Below are 17,643 nucleotides of genomic sequence, written 5' to 3' on the forward strand. Positions count from 1 at the left end.
TCCAGCTTAGCTGGTATGAGACTACTCATGAGGTGTGTCTGTTACGTTATTGTCTGCCAGGCTCCTGCCCAACTTGTCTCCACCCCGTCGAGGAGTTAGCCAGGGGCAGTCTTTCTGTGGTTGTCACCAGGTATTCTCTTGGGGCAGCACGTCTCTTTTCCTTCGGCCTCTCTCGCCTTCACCTGCCACGTTGCCCCTCGTACGCCTGCAAAGATGCAGAGGTCGAAGCACGTTGCTGTATGGTGCTTGAAAGGCTTCCAAAATCAGTCTTCGGCGCCCGGCCCCCAACCTCAACTGGGATCCTGGGATCGCCTGGGGGATCCCTGTGGATACTCCCACCCTCTTCTAAGGTTCCCCCATCCGCAACTCAAGGCCAGCTTCCCTGGCCCACGCCCGGCACTCGAGGGGCGTCCCAGGGTCGCCGAGGCGCGGAAGGCTGGAGGGGCGCCGGAGCTCGCGCGCCGCGACGCCGCGCGCTGGATTTGCCGCCTTCAGCTGCTGCAGCTGCATCGGCGGCGGCGGGAAGAGGGGCGGAGGGCGGTGAGGAGGGCTGGAGCCCCGGCCAGAAGGGAGGGAGGGAGGGGGGCCGGGAGGCTGTGCCAGGCGAGCCGGAGGGGTGCTCGGCGCTCCCCCGCCCTCCTTCCGGGAGCGAGGATGCAGACTCTGAAACTGGCGCTACTGGGCTGAGGAGGAGGCAGGGGAGTTGCAGCTAGCGCGGCTCGGTGAGTGTGTCTCCTGAGCGCGGAGAGGCGGGGGGGAGGCGGAGGACGAGGAGGAGGAGGAGGAGGGGGAGAATGCCCGGAGCCGCCGCCGCTGCCGCCGCCGCCGCGATGCTCCCGGCTCAGGAGGCTGCCAAGCTGTACCACACCAACTATGTGCGGAACTCGCGGGCCATCGGCGTGCTGTGGGCCATCTTCACCATCTGCTTTGCCATCGTCAACGTGGTGTGCTTCATCCAGCCCTACTGGATCGGCGACGGCGTGGACACCCCGCAAGCTGGCTATTTCGGGCTCTTCCACTACTGCATCGGCAACGGCTTCTCCCGGGAGCTGACCTGCAGGGGCAGCTTCACGGACTTCTCCACGCTGCCCTCGGGCGCCTTCAAAGCCGCCTCCTTTTTCATCGGCCTCTCCATGATGCTCATCATTGCCTGCATCATTTGCTTTACCCTCTTCTTCTTCTGCAACACGGCTACGGTGTACAAGATCTGTGCCTGGATGCAGCTCACCTCCGGTGAGTGCGCGCTCACCTCAGCGGAGGCTGGGGGACCCGGGGCGCGGGAGCCCGGGAGGGGCGGGAGTGGGACCGACGCGGGCAGTGCGCGCCTCTGGGGGCCGAGCAACTTAATCCGCTCTGGCGGGAGCCCTGGAAGGCTGGAACCCCCAGGGTTCCTCAGCCTCAGCGCCTAGACTGGGGCTTTCGAGAACCTCCCAAGTGCGGGGGACGCCACCCAGAGGGACACGTCAGGGGCAGGGCGGTTGCTGGGCCGAGTCCGCTAAGAACTCGAGGTGGGGAGAGGAAGCGGCCGCTTAAGGCGCGTGCAGAGAAACTAAAGGAGGGGCTGACAGCGAGGCGAAAAGCGGATTTGGAGCGATTGTAGTGGAAGGAGGGTCAGCCTGCTCAGTCCCTCTTTGGGACTGTTTCAGTCATTGCTTTCTGAGCGTGATTGGGGTTGGGGGCTGGAGTGAAGTTGTTTGTCTCTGTCCCAGGAAGTTATAAAATTTTTATCATCAGTCTGGAGGTGAATAAACCCGAATTCTGTTTTGGGATTTACCCGTTTAAGAAAACTGTACCGTAGGATGTTCCTTTGTAATTCGCCAATGTCAAGTCTTCTGTTTGCTTCGTCAGAGCAAAGGTCCTTCCATTCCATCTTTAAACAGAAATCTTGAGGGAATCAAGATTTCTCAAGATCTCAGTTTTGGGGAAGTGGCTTTAGGAAGATGGACACAGAGGAAAGCTTGTTTCTTTGGTGTCTCTGATCACTCTTTGACTATGGATGATAGATTGTTGCTAGCTGGAGAATGTGAAAGTACTTTTTCTGAGCATCCGAGTTACTTTTAACCCAAAAAGAGACGGAGGGTGCATTTTCTGGTGGCTCTGGAGAGTCCTGAAACTGACTCCTTTCTCTGCCTCCAGCAGAGAATCCCTTTCTGCTAGCCACCTTCGATGCCCTGCCTTTTAAAGGTAGACTCCATCCTCCAACACTTGACACCTTCTTGTTCCAGTATGGTGGGGGTCCTTTTGATGTTATGGATGATCTGGTTGGAAAAGTAAAGGATATCTCAGGCAGCCACATTCTCATTTGTGTTTTAGTTTATTGTTCTCCTTCTTTAAAGGTGTTACCTTTAAGATTTTGTAGTTTTTCCTATGCCTGGGAAGGTTTTCTAGGGAGTAGGGCTTTGATACCTGTGTTTACCAGAATGTTGCAGGCTGATTAAGTTCTGAAGGGTGCCAGACAAGAGCATTAAGGTTCATGGTCTTATGCTGCTAGTTAACTATAGGAGAAGCTTGTGGGAGAATAAACTTGTTTGGAAGTTATTTGCTTTGTGTTAAGTGTGCTGCAGCTGATTTCCATTTGCCATATACTGTGAACATATGCATGTGAAAGGGGGTCTCACTAGTAGAGACCCGCCCCCGCATATACGTATATACCGTTATTCTTAAATATAGAGTTTTCTGCTTTTCTTCTGTACTTCCACTCTCAACTTCTTCAAGCATCCCTCCCCATGATTTTTCTATATAATGTCTTTTATGGCCATCTCAAGAGCAGACTAACTTTGAGATTTGGAATAAATTAATATATTATTGTTGTTCTTGACACTTAGCTCTGGTTTGACTTTGAAGACAGCAGGACATTGAGGATGCAGATGCTTTAGCTATACAGGGTCAATTCTTTTTCTAATTTTAATTTTTCTGAGTTAAATGACCTATTTAGACTGGTGGTTCAAATTAGATTGTTTTTTCAAAAGTCTGAAAGTGATTTGTGGGTGATTTCTCAACATATTACAAGATGTTTTACTTTTATGAGATTTTGTGTCTAAGCTGACATTGTTGTTTTAAAAAGGAAAGAAAGTAAACTATCTTTGGGAAAGAATTCCCAGCTTTGAAGTTAATACAAATTGAGACTATTATGATGTTTTGTTTTGTTTTGTTTTGTTTTTTTCTCTTCCTGGAAGAGAATACAAAAAAAAAAAAATCATTTATTCTGCAGTAGTGAAATGTGATGTCATGTTTTCAGAAATCTGACATTAGTATGCTATCCTGTTTCCCATATATCAGTATAAAATGTGATGATAACCTTTGTACTGATGAAGCTGTAAGGATGTTTACTTCATTTTCAGATAAGTCCAGATCCTTAAGTTCTTGGCACTTATTTGCCATTTATATGGTATTTTATTTCTAGGTAAACCACTAAAGGACATAATTTTATTTATTAATGAAGTATATCAATTAAAGAATTGATTATGACTCAAAGTCAATTATATTAAGAGTTAAAGTCAGTTGTATTCACAGATTTTTTAAAAGATGGGATAAAGAAGGTATTTCTGAAGAAAGTCACATTTAATGTGCTTTTCAGGTTTTTTACAGAAGTCTCAATACTAACAATATATTTGACATAATTGTAAATTACTGTCAAAGTTTAGTTTCTCACCTTTAGACTATTCCTCTTTAATATTAAGAAGCCTTCTTATAATTTACCTAGGTCTCTCAAGTGTAATTTGCTAACTATTAAAGATGAGACTTAATGTGCCATTTGCTTATCAGAGACTGTTTAACCTTCATTGGAAGTCAAATTATTAAGTTGTGTATTTAGTTATCTAAGCATTTTAATATAGTAACCTCATAAATCAGAGCCAGGTAGACTATAAAATCCCATATGAAATAATACACTAAGATGAAAGCAGAAGACTTTCTTATGGCAATACAACATCAAGAATTATTCTTTTATGATTCTGAACAATGGACTAGAAAATGTACTTAATTTATTGGACCTGAAAATGATGTTGCTTTCTACCTAGATATGTGAAACGACCATAATTAATGGTGTTATTATGAACACCTGCCCTCTCCCTCTCCCTCTCCCTCTCCCCTCTGAATCATCATTAACCTCAGTGGAGTGAAACTACAGACTTAGGAGCTAATATGTCACACTTCTTCAAGATGTAATCCTATACTTAGGGACTGTGCCTAACATAAAGAGTGAAGACATAAAAATAATGTGTAAAATAAATAATAACAATTAGAGATGCAAAATTTCCCAAATCCACAAGGAAATCATTTCTTGAGAAGAGAGATATTTCTTTTTTTTTTTTTAATTTCTCTACTAACAAAAGAGGACGATCTGTAATTGGCAAGTAGGGCAATAAAGTCCAGATCTTTTTTTTTTTTTTTAAATCTGAATGGAAAGGGGATTTTGTCTTCCTGGGAGCGTGATTCTCTGATTTCATGTTTTTGTTTTCAAATCGGTATTTCAGTCTCTGTTTCCAAGTCTGTTAATAGCCAAGTCTCGTAAAGGTGGAGATTTTTTGTTTTGTTGACTATAAGCCATTATCTTATTTTCAGAAGTGTAAGTTTTACCAATTACAAGCCAATGAGATCTTTCTTTTTCTTTTCCTTTTTAGTTCTTCCTCTGTTTTTTGTTCCCAACCCATCTCTCTCCAGCCCCTCTCCTGCATGTGTGACCCCATGGACTGCAGCCTGCCAGGCTCTTCTGTCCATGGAATTTTACAGGCAAGAATACTGGAGTGGGTTGCTATTTCCATCCTTCTCCATCGCCTTTTTTTTTTTTTTTTTTAAATAAGCTAAAGCATTGAGGCAGAATTTGAAATTTTTAGACATCTACCATAAACTTTGGTGGAATATAGCAGATGAGGAGGGTCTTGGTTTCACCTGGGAAGAAGGAGCACCTAATCCTGATTGGATTTCGGTATTTGGGAGGGGTAAGATGGGAAGGGGGGGTTGCATTCACCAGATCCCTGTCGCTAGTCATTCTGAGTTGTACCAACAAGAAGGGCCTCCAAGATAGTGAGCCTTGATTGTATGGCAAGTATGGCAAGGATTGAAGACTGAATTGCTTACTTACCTTCCCCAGCTTCCCAGTCTTAGTTTTTCCCCAGGTCTTTTTAATCAGCTTGCATTCTTCAGTTTTATACCTTTGCCGTTTTGGTGAGTAAAGAATCACCATAGGTAATTATCATACTTCTTAGGCAGCAGGAAGAGCCTTGGCATTGTTATGCCATCCTATCTCAAGGCACTGTGCTCTTTTCTTGTATATCTTATCAGCATTTGGGATTACAAATGTGTTTATTTGTTTAATGTCTGTCTTTTCCAGTACATTGAAAGTTCTACAAACCCATGTCCTTTTCTCATATATCATAGTGGTCAAGATCATGGACACTGGAGTAAAAAAGGTGGATGTGAACCCTTGCTCTAGTATTCATTCACTATATGACCTAGGGAATTAACCTTTCTGTACTTCAGTTGCTCATCTGCAAGGTGAGCATATAATTGTACTTACCTCAGGAGATTGCTGCAAGGATTAAATAAGCCAAGGTGTATAGGAGAACAGTGTTCAGTACATGGTGAAAGTGAAAGTCGCTCAGCTGTGTCCGACTCCTTGCGACCCCATGGACTGTAGTCCATGGAGTTCTCTAGGCCAGTATACTGGAGTGGGTAGCCTTTCCCTTCTCCAGGGGATCTTCCCAACCCAAGGCTTGAACCCACATCTCCCTCATTGCAGGCGGTTTCTTTACCAGCTGAGCCAATAGGTAGGGTTACTGTTCTTATGTTATTATTACTGCTGTATCTTGTCACACAGTAGTATGTATATGTATAGCACATAATAGGTATTCATTTTTGTTGAGTTAATGAATTAAAAAATGAGTGATTAATGGCATGAAGAATGGAAAAAAAAGGAAGTTACTTAAAATGTGCCACATGCCAAGTTGTGAAGTGAATAATACCATATACTTTGAAAGCCATGATACTCATTTTTCTCATGGATTTGTGACCCCAGCAGTAACTGCACTAAAGGAATTCTTCCAGAATTTTTTGATGGCCTAATTTATGATGAGCTTATTCCTAAATCAAGGGTTTTTCTGATGCATAGGTAATGATCTTTATTATAATGCTGGGATATAATCAGTTATATATTAGGATCCAGCAAATTTCCCCTTACCTTTTAGTTTCTCATGAAAAAAATCATGTTATTAAAAATGGAGGTTTTATGTAAGAATCAAAAGGTTAGACTTTCTTTCATAAGAGTGGGGACTTATGAAAGACTTACTCTCTTTCATAAGAGTTCCACATTGGATTTCCTTACATGCCTGTAGGAGCAGTCAGCACAGGAGAAGAGGGTGTCTTCCAAGCCTTCCTTTCATAATTTTGGGCATCATTGTAGATGTGCTCTTCTTGGATATGCAGGCCTGCTCAGCTGTGTGGCCCAGCATGTGCAGAGCTCGATGGTGGAACTCTGAATAGACAAGGTCAGGATTTACTCAAGTTCAGAACAGTCACCAGCTTTCACCATTTGGCTGGTGCTGAGCATATGACAGGAGAAGGCAATGGCAACCCACTCCACTCTTGCCTGGAAAATCCTATGGACAGAGGAGCCTGGTGGGCTACAGTTCATGGGGTCGCAAAGAGTTGGACACGACTGAGTGACTTCACTTTCACTTTTCACTTTCACACACTGGAGAAGGAAATGGCAACCCACTCCAGTATTCTTGCCTGGAGAATCCCAGGGACAGAGGAGCCTGGTGGGCTGCCGTCTATGGGATCGCACAGAGTCGGACACCACGGACGTGACTTAGCAGCAGCAGCAGTAGCAGAGCATATGACAAAGTAAGGTCTTGCCTCTTAGAGATGCTAATCCATCCTAAGTTCAGAGTTATGGAATGGCCCTGAAGCGGGGTTTTCCTCTGCCTAGAGCATTTCAAATATTCCCCCAGATGCAGAGAAGAATGTGTACCCTCAGGAAAGGTGGTTTTCATTTTCTAACAACATATTTCACTTAAAAGAATTTTCGATCTGCCAAGCCAAACTTACAAGAAAATGATTTTAAATGAGAATTTTGAAACTTTTTTCTTTGCTTTTATATAGTGTGAGAATTGAAGAGATGTTGGAAAATAAGTAATGTGAATATCAAATGAATTTTTATAACTGTGAGATTTTAAGCAAACATTTGTGAAAAATAACGGGCCCTATATAACCCATATCATATCTTATTAGGTATTTTCTTTGGTGTGAGGCTACATGTACATGTAAAAGCTTTTTTCCATTGTCAAAATGTTAAAAAGGTGCTTATATATTTTTATAAATAATAAATATGTATACATACATAACTAGAACATTGTATCAGATGATTAATATGAAAATGAATTTTTAGTGATTGGTGCTTATGTTTGGTGTGACGATATCATGCAGTAAAAAGAATCCAGATGGCCAGGCCAATGTATTACATTTTATATCTTTACTTTAGAGACTTTTCAAAGTGAGCAAAATTTTAAATGAAAACAAACAGACCCAAACCTAGCAGAGCATATAGCTGTAGTTGTAGCCTGTGGCTCAGTGCCCTTCTGTGTGTGGTGTGAGGAGATAAACCATGGGGACAGGAGTAGAGAGAACTTCATCTCACACTGGCATGAAGCAAAGAACTCTCCAGGAGAATTCTAATTGGGGGGCTTAATAGCATGATAATTGGGAAAGTTTTAAGTGTAATTTCCATGATATATATGAACTTTGAGGGTCAACACAAACTTTCATTAATGTGATTTTTTTTTCCTTATAATGAGTCAACTGGAGTTTTTATTTGATATGAGGAAAGACTAAGAAACTGACCTTTATTCTTAATAATAACAAGAAGATATTACCGACAACAGAAAGCTAAGAGGCTGGTTCACATGGCAAATAGTAGATAAGTTATTTGGTGATTTAAACATAAAGCTGTTATGAAAAGTCACCAGGGCATTTCAAGAAAAGAAATAAGCAAACCATCCTCCCCCAGCATCCTATGTGTTTATGCAACTATTATCATACAGCTCTCAAATTATGATTACAATTCTGTGACACATGTACTGCACAGGATCACAGCACTATCCTTGTTAAATTCTCTTAAGTGTAATCTTGAGCACATTTCTCATTGCTTCTACTAAAATAAAACAGAAGAATGAGTAGCTTGCGAGAGAAAGATAAATACTTTTTTGATCAATATAGACATGAACCATATCTAATTACTACTGAGCACAATGAAAGAAGATAGCAAACCTTTTTGAAATAGAGTTGCTGACATAGAGTTACCAGAATGGGTCTCTTGTGCCTGGATTCTGCTATCTTTCCTAATGAACTTAGGTGTCCAGCAGTGTAGGGACTGTCTGTGTGTTCTTTATAGGAGAAAAGATCCTAAATGATAGGCTGTGTGAAGTTAGTCTAATTGCATGAAATTTTGAGATTATGACTTATCGATGAAAGGGCTAGTCGAAGAGTAGTGAAAGGTAGTAAAATGAAAGATAAATAGTTGTAGATCAGAAAAAAAGGCCTTAGCTCAAAGACATACATGAAGAACTTAACTAAGAAAAATTTTCACATTAGAAAATCATGGCAGACAGGAGTCGGAAGGGAACTCAGCTTTGGATTTAGTATAGAATGTATCATAAACCCATTTACTCAAATGTCTGGGAACTCCTGGGGCAGGGTGTGCTGCATGGTATTTTTGGTGTCATGAGAGAAGTTGTAAAAATCAGAATGGGAAATGTGTATCATCGTTGACAGAAGGCTCGGTATTTGAAACATAGGCAAATACATTCAGGTGTGAAGAATGACCGGGATGTAGAAGAGTGACAGCAAAAATAAATGAAATACAAAGAGAGAAGACATAGAAATTCAAGGCTGAAAGCCTGTGAAACTTGATAACATCAAAAGCCTATTGAATTTGATATTCAGATCAGATCAGATCAGTCGCTCAGTCGTGTCCTACTCTTTGCGACCCCATGAATTGCAGCACACCAGGCCTCCCTGTCGATCACCAACTCCCGGAGTTCACTCAGACTCACGTCCATTGAGTCAGTGATGCCATCCAGCCATCTCATCCTCTGTCATCCCCTTCTCCTCCTGCCCCCAATCCCTCCCAGCATCAGAGTCTTTTCCAATGAGTCAACTCTTCGCATGAGGTGGCCAAAGTACTGGAGTTTCAGCTTTAGAATCATTCCTTCCAAAGAAATCCCAGGGCTGATCTCCTTCAGAATGGACCGGTTGGATCTCCTTGCAGTCCAAGGGACTCTCGAGAGTCTTCTCCAACACCACAGTTCAAAAGCATCAATTCTTTGGCGCTCAGCCTTCTTCACAGTCCAACTCTCACATCCATACATGACCACAGGAAAAACCATAGCCTTGACTAGACAAACCTTTGTTGGCAAAGTAATGTCTCTGCTTTTTAATATGCTATCTAGGTTGGTCATAACTTTCCTTCCAAGGAGTAAGTGCCTTTTGATTTCATGGCTAATTTGATATTATCAATAGCTTAAAAATATATTGACACAGGACAAGCAGAGAGCTGGAATATGCGTTACAGTCCAAAACTGAGAGCTAATCCCAATTATCAAGAAAGAAAAATTATGACTACACCCCCTTTTTTCCCATAAGAAGTTGCCATAGATTCTGGGATAAAGGTATACAAAGAAAGATGATAGAACTTCTTGTATGATAGATGCAAACATGGAGAATTAAAATAACCTAAGAAAGAAAAAGTCATTGTAAAATTTGATAAAGAGCATTCCTACAGTTTCTCTTTGAAATTCTAGTTACAGATTGTGAAGCTAAATTGATGTATATAATGCCTTTAGAAGAAGAACTAAAGAGCCTCTGATGAAAGTGAAAGAGGAGAGTGAAAAAGTTGGCTTAAAGCTCAACATTCAGAAAACTAAGATCATGGCATCTGGTCCCATCACTTCATGGGAAATAGATGGGGAAATAGTGGCTGATTTTATTTTTTGGGGTTCCAAAATCACTGTAGATGGTGACTGCAGCCATGAAATTAAGACGCTTACTCCTTGGAAGGAAAGTTATGACCAACCTAGACAGCATATTAAAAAGCAGAGACATTACTTTGCCAACAAAGGTCCATCTGTCAAGGCTATGGTTTTTCCAGTAGTCATGTATGGATGTGAGAGTTGGACTATAAAGCAAGCTAAGCGCTGAAGAATTGATGCTTTTGAACTGTGGTGTTGGAGAATACTCTTGAGAGTCCCTTGGACTGCAAGGAGATCCAACCAGTCCATCCTAAAGGAGATCAGTCCTGGGTGTTCATTGGAAGGACTGATGTTGAAGCTGAAACTCCCAATACTTTGGCCACCTGATGTGAAGAACTGACTCATTTGAAAAGACCCTGATGCTGGGAAAGATTGAAGGCAGGAGAAGTAGGGGACGACAGAGGATGAGATGGTTGGATGACATCACCGATTCAATGGAGAAGAGTTTGAGTAGACTCCGGGAGTTGATGAAGGACAGGGAGGCCTGGCATGCTGCGATTCATGGGGTCAAAAAGAGTCAGACACGACTGAGTGACTGAACTGAACTGAACTGAATGCCTTTAGTGAGAAAAGGGAACTTATAGTGAGCATTTAGGGTAAATATATTTCTAGAGCATTTTAAGAACATAATATAGTTATAAGCTAGATTAATCGAAGTTGTCTAAATTCCAGTTGATTAATGACCAGCAATATTGTGATCTGTGTGCGACATATTATTTAACTGAATGTACATGTTTTAAGCAGCTGACTGGACAAGAAATAGTACTGACTAGTTGTTTTTAAATAATCTTCATAGAGAAAGAATTGCTGTACTGTAGTGTTTTACACATGGTGGCTGGTGACCCTTCGATGGGTCATGATATCAGTTTAGTAGATAATGATCAGCATTAATCCTTAAATTAAAAAAGAATAGAAAATGTGAATGCAATGCAGATAGTTTGTGAAACTTTATTTCTTTTTTATTTTTAAAAATACTTGCATATGTGTGTGTGGAGTAGATTGCAATGGGTTGTACTCAAAATGTATGAAAGATACTATTCCAGAGAAAAGATGATATAGTATGAATTTAGAAAAATAATTATTTCTTGTTTGGAAAATTATGAAAGGTTTGCCCCAATTCATAGGTGATTTTTCACTAGAGGATGGATTAGGTAAAATATACTTAATCTAAGCAATTTGAGACATTTTTCTTATCTCACTTCCATTAATGACTTAATGCTAATATACCCCAGTTGGATTGTGGGTTGATTGAAAATAAGAATTATTTTTTCTAGACGTGATTTAATTGGCCTTTCACGCTATAAAAATGACATGGTTATTAAGCAACAATCTGTTAAAGCAAACATTTAAACAAGTGTACTTAACCCAGTGCCAAGTAGATATAGACTCATGTGTGTGTGCATGCTAAATCGCTTCAGTCGTGTTTGACTCTTTGTGATCCTATGAAATGCAGCCTGTGTGGCTCCTCTGTCCCTGGGACTCTCCGGGTAAGAATATAGGCTTTTAAAAATTGGAGGGATATGAAAAATTATTTAGTAGTCTCCTCTTTTCTCAATAAAGAGATAAAACGGTAAATACTATTAAGCAACTACTATTTGCAAAGACCTTAGTATATTTCAGTTCAGTTCAGTTTAGTTGCTCAGTCATGTCCGACTCTTTGTGACCCCATGAACCACAGCATGTCAGGCCTCCCTGTCCTTCACCAACTCCCAGAGTTTACCCAAACTCATGTTCATTGAGTCGGTGATGCCATCCAACCATATCATCCTCTGTCGTCCCCTTCTCCTCCTGCCCTCAATCTTTCCCAGCATCAGGGTTTTTCACATGAGTCAGTTCTTCACATCAGGTGGCCAAAGTGTTAGAGTTTCAGCTTCAACATCAGTCCTTCCAATGAACACCCAGGACTGATCTCCTTTAGGATGGACTGGTTGGATCTCCTTGCAGTCCAAGGGACTCTCAAGAGTCTTCTCCAACACCACAGTTCAAAAGCATCAATTCTTCGGTGCTCAGCTTTCTTCATAGTCCAACTCTCACATCCATACATGACTACTGGAAAAACCATAGCCTTGATGAGATGGACCTTTGTTGGCAAAGTAATGTCTCTGTTTTTTAATATGCTGTCTAGGTAGGTCATAACTTTCAATCCAAGGAGCAAGTATCTTTTTATTTAGTTAGTATATTTAACCTTTACAGTAAACCTACAAGGTTAGAATTATTTTATCCATTTTGTATATGAAAAAAGTGAAGGTTAAAAATTGTTCAGGGTCACAAAGCCAGTAAATGCCTTGAGCCAAAATCAGATTCTCCCCCTATCCAACAGAATATTTTGCCTCTGAGGCTGAGATAAGTTGTCTTGGCAAAATTTTACCTTGATAGAGTTGAAACGAACACATCTGATTTCCAGTGCAGTGCCTTTTCTATCACTTTCTTTGCCTCCTAACTTAAATGTTCATTTGCTTAACTTTAATCTTCAGTATACATTTGCAACATTTTGTATCAACATGAAGAAAAGGAGCTAGTATTTACAGGGAAATATCTAGTACATGTTTATCAGGGTTCCCTCTTCAAGCATGCTTAGGTGAGATGAGGTACTCCTCGTCCTATTCGTTTTCATAACCTAGAGCCTGGGTGGTTCTTTACCCATTATATCCCCTTGGTTGTACCTCTGATCTCCTCGCTATTATTAGAGTGTGAATTCCTGTAGGAGTGTTGGCATTGCTGCCTCTGTGACATCCATTTCTGCCCTGCATCAAATGTAGAAATGTTCTTAGTAGATTTGTTTATTGATGGTGATGATAAAGGTGGTGACGGTAGACAGGATTACCAGGTCACAGACATATTTCCAAAAAGGGTAAAAATAGACTTAAGCAGCTTCAGGAGGCATTAGGGAACTGGATGTAGATTTATAGTTTGACTTGATTGTTTATTGGCTGGATTATTTGGGGCAAGTCATCTAACTACTCTTGATTTTTTCATTTTCTTGATGTTATTCTTCTAAAGTTTACATTAATTGTATTTGGGATACATAGAGATTGCAGGTTTTATGGACATTAAAAGCATGTCATCTGCTAACCAAGTGTTGCTACCTTTACCAATAAATTAAATATTAGGAAAACCATCAAAGACAGGGTGAAATTAGAAGAGAAAACAAGTAGGAAACAATTATAGGTGAATATGTCTAGAGTTAGATTTCCTTAATATAATGGGACTTTAAGTAAATCACATAGCACAGCACTGTGTTCTTCAGTTCAGTTCAGTTCAGTCACTCAGTCGTGTCCGACTCTTTGCAACCCCATGAATCGCAGAACGCCAGGCCTCCCTGTCCACCACCAACTCCCGGAGTCTGCTCAAACTCATGTTCAATGAGTCGGTGATGCCATCCAGCCATCTCATCCTCTGTCGTCCCCTACTTCTCCTGCCTTCAATCTTTCCCAGCATCAGGGTCTTTTCAAATGAGTCAACTCTTTGCATCAGGTGGCCAAAGTATTGGAGTTTCAGCTTCAGCATCAGTCCTTCCAATGAACACCCAGGACTGATCTCCTTTAGGATGGGCGGATTGGACCTCCCTGCAGTCCAAGGGACTCTCAAAAGTCTTCTCCAACACCACAATTGAAAAGCATCAATTCTTTGGCACTCAGCTTTCTTCACAGACCAATTCTCACATTCATATATGACCACAGGGAAAACCATAGCCTTGACTAGAAATACCTTTGTTGGCAAAGTAATGTCTCTGCTTTTGAATATGCTATCTAGGTTGGTCATAACTTTACTTCCAAGGAGTAAGCGTCTTTTAATTTCATGGCTGCAGTCACCATCTGCAGTGATTTTGGAGCCCCAAAAAATAAAGTCTGACTCTGTTTCTACTGTTTCCCAATCTATTTCCCATGAAGTGATGGGACTGGATGCCGTGATCTTAGTTTTCTGAATGCTGAGCTTTAAGCCAACTTTTTCACTCTCCTCTTTCACTTTCATCAGGAGGCTTTTTAGCTCCTCTTCACTTTCTGTCATAAGGGTGGTATCATCTGCATATCTGAGGTTATTGATATTTCTCCTGGCAATCTTGATTCCAGCTTGTGCTTCTTCCAGCCCTTTCTCATGATGTACTCTGCATAGAAGTTAAATAAGCAGGGTGACAATATATGGCCTTGACATACTCCTTTTCCTATTTGGAACCAGTCTGTTGTTCCATGTCCAGTTCTAACTGTTGCTTCCTGACTTGCATACAGGTTTCTCAAGAGGCAGGTCAGGTGGTCTGGTATTCCCATCTCTTTCAGAATCTTCCACAGTTTGTTGTGATCCATGCAAAGGCTTTGGCATAGTCAATAAAGCAGAAATAAATGTTTTTCTGGAACTCTCTTGCTTTTTCAGTGATCAAGCAGATGTTGGCAATTTGAGCTCTGGTTCCTCTGCCTTTTCTAAAAGCAGCTTGAACATCTGGAAGTTCACGGTTCACGTATTGCTGAAGCCTGGCTTGGAGAATTTTGAGCATTACTTTACTAGCGTGTGAGATGAGTGCAATCGTGCAGTAGTTTAAGCATTCTTTGGCATTGCCTTTCTTTGGGATTGGAATGAAAAGTGACCTTTTCCAGTCCTGTGGCCACTGCTGAGTTTTCCAAATTTGCTGGCATATTGAGTGCAGCACTTTCACAGCATTATCTTTCAAGATTTGAAATAGCTCAACTGGAATTCCATCACCTCCACTAGCTTTGTTTGTACTGATGCTTTCTAAGGCCCACTTGAGTTCACATTCCAGGATGTCTGGCTGTAGGTCAGTGATCACACCATCGTGATTATCTTAGTCATGAAGCTCTTTTTTGTACAGTTCTTCTGTGTATTCTTGCCACCCCTTCTTAATATCTTCTGCTTCTGTTAGGTCCATACCATTTCTGTCCTTTATAGAGCCCATCTTTGCATGAAATGTTCCCTTGGTATCTCTTATTTTCTTGAAGAGATCTCTAGTCTTTCCCATTCTGTTGTTTTCCTCTATTTGTTTGCATTGATCACTGAGGAAGGCTTTCTTATCTCTTCTTGCTATTCTTTGGAACTCTGCATTCAAATGGGAATATCTTTGCTTTTCTCCTTTGCTTTTCTCTTCTCTTCTTTTCACAGCTATTTGTAAGGCTTCAGACAGGCATTTTGCTTTTTTGCATTTCTTTTCTGTGGGGATCGTTGATCCCTGTCTCCTGTACAATGTCACGAACCTCCAACCACAGTTCATCAGGCACTCTGTCTATCAGATCTAGTCCCTTAAATCTATTTCTCACTTGCACTGTATAATAATAAGGGATTTGATTTAGATCATACCTCTAGTGGTTTTCCATACTTTCTTCAACTTAAGTCTAAATTTGGCAATAAGGAGTTCATGATCTGAGCCACAGTCAGCTTTTGGTCTTGTTTTTGTTGACTGTATAGAGCTTCTCCATCTTTGGCTGCAAAGAATATAATCAATCTGATTTCGGTGTTGACCATCTAGTGATGTCCATGTGTAGAGTCTTCTCTTGTGTTGTTGGAAGAGGGTGTTTGCTATGACCAGTGGGTTCTCTTGGCAAAACTCTATTAGCCTTTGCCCTGCTTCTTCTGTACACCAAGGCCAAATTTGCCTGTTACTCCAGGTGTTTCTTGACTTCCTACTTTTGCATTCCAGTCCCCTATAATGAAAAGGACATCTTTTTTGGGTGTTAGTTCTAAAAGGTCTTGTTGGTCTTCATAGAACCATTCAACTTCAACTTCTTCAGTGTTACTGATTGAAGCATAGGCTTGGATTAATGTGATGTTGAATGGTTTGCCTTGGAAACGAACAGAAATCATTCTGTCGTTTTTGAGATTGCAACTAAGTACTGCATTTTGGACTCTTTTGTTGACCATGACAGCTACTCCATTTCTTCTAATGGATTCCTGCCCGCAGTAGTAGATATAATGGTCATCTGAGTTAAATTCACCCATTCCAGTCCATTTTAGTTCGCTGATTCCTAGAATGTCGATGTTCACTCTTGCCATCTCTTGTTTGACCACTTCCAATTTGCCTTAATTCATGGACCTAACATTCCAGGTTCTTATGCAATATTGCTCTTTACAGCATCAGACCTTGCTTCTATCACCAGTCACATCCACAACTGGGTATTGTTTTTGCTTTGGCTCCATCCCTTCGTTCTTTCTGGAGTTGTTTCTCCACTGATCTCCAGTAGCATATTGGGCACTTACCAACCTGGGGAGTTCCTCTTTCAGTATCCTATCATTTTGCCTTTTCATACTGTTCATGATGTTCTCAAGGCAAAAATACTGAAGTGGTTTGCTGTTCCCTTCTCCAGTGGACCACATTCTGTCAGACCTCTCCATCATGACCCGTCAGTCTTGGGTGGCCCCACATGGCATGGCTTAGTTTCTTTGAGTTAGACAAGGCTGTGGTCCGTGTGATCAGATTGGCTAGTTTTCTGTGATTATGGTTTCAGTGTGTCTGTCCTCTGATGCCCTCTCGCAACATCTACCATCTCACTTGGGTTTCTCTTACCTTGGACATGGGGTATCTTCACGGCTGCTACAGCAAAGCGCGGCCGCTGCTCCTTACCTTGGACGAGGGGTATCTCCTCATGGCCGCCTCTCCTGACCTTGAATGTGGAGTAGGTCCTCTCGGCCCTCCTGCCCCCCATGCAGCCGCTGACCTCAGACACAGGGTAGCCCCTCTCAGCCACTGCCCTGACCTCGGGCATGGAGCTGTGTTCTTAGGATTATTGAATTAATGCATGTAAAACACTTAAAACTGGACCTAGCACACAGTAGTTCAGTTCAGTCACTCAGTCATATCTGATTCTTTGCGACTCCATGGACTGCAGCATGCCAGGCTTCCCTGTCCATCACCAACTTGTGGAGCTTGCTCAAACTTATGTTCATCGAGTTGGTGATACCATCCAACCATCTCAGCACACAGTAAGCACTCAATAAATGTTAGCTATAATTGCTGCATTAAAGAGTGCAGGTCTGGAGGAGTGGTTAGTATTCAGAAAATTTAGTAGACAGAAAAATTGGACTCACAATACACAAATTAAAGAAGGATAATTTCATTTCACAACTTTATATTTCACATCTACTTTGTCCTGAGGATTGAGAAAGATAATGGCTATGAAAGCCTTTCAGAAACTGCATTGTTATATAAATGCCATTGTGATTCCTAGAATGAATTTTGTACTTTACTAAGAAAATACCATATTCAGTTAAGAGTTTAATTTTGTGTTGACAGGGTCTAGCTCTTCCATGTTATTTATCTACAATAGTGACTCAGAAGTAACAAGAAGATGTTGTGGAGATATGTTGAACTGTTTAGTAAGTTCAGCTGAACTAATCTAAAAAACAGAAGCCATGTTTTGAAGGTGATGTGGACCAGACAATCTTTTGATTATGTCAAATACTTAGGCATTCTTGTGAAGTTTCACCAAATGACAGAGAAATATTATCGTGTTACCCTCTTCACAGTTATCAAAAGAAAAAATTGAATATTCTTTATCTCTAATAACATCATGTTACAGGAACAAATCAGAAGCTGCATTTTATTATCTGATTTTTTTTTAATTTTATTTTATTTTTAAACTTTACATAATTGTATTAGTTTTGCCAAATATCAAAA

At 41.2% G+C, this 17,643-nt stretch overlaps 1 long non-coding RNA gene across 3 annotated transcripts in view; it reads left to right on the top strand.

Annotated features, from left to right (window-relative positions):
- Window positions 1-655: 655 nt before the first annotated feature.
- The window catches only part of LHFPL3, a 658,997-nt gene continuing 642,009 nt past the window's right edge, over window positions 656-17,643 (top strand). For all 3 annotated transcript variants that reach the window (XR_006553063.2, XR_003110919.3, XR_003110918.3), the window contains exon 1: window positions 656-1,233. This is a non-coding gene — a long non-coding RNA (LHFPL tetraspan subfamily member 3). The remainder of the gene's footprint in view (window positions 1,234-17,643) is intronic.

Source organism: Bubalus bubalis, chromosome 8, assembly GCF_019923935.1.
Source record: "Bubalus bubalis isolate 160015118507 breed Murrah chromosome 8, NDDB_SH_1, whole genome shotgun sequence".
Taxonomy (NCBI): Eukaryota; Metazoa; Chordata; class Mammalia; order Artiodactyla; family Bovidae; genus Bubalus; species Bubalus bubalis.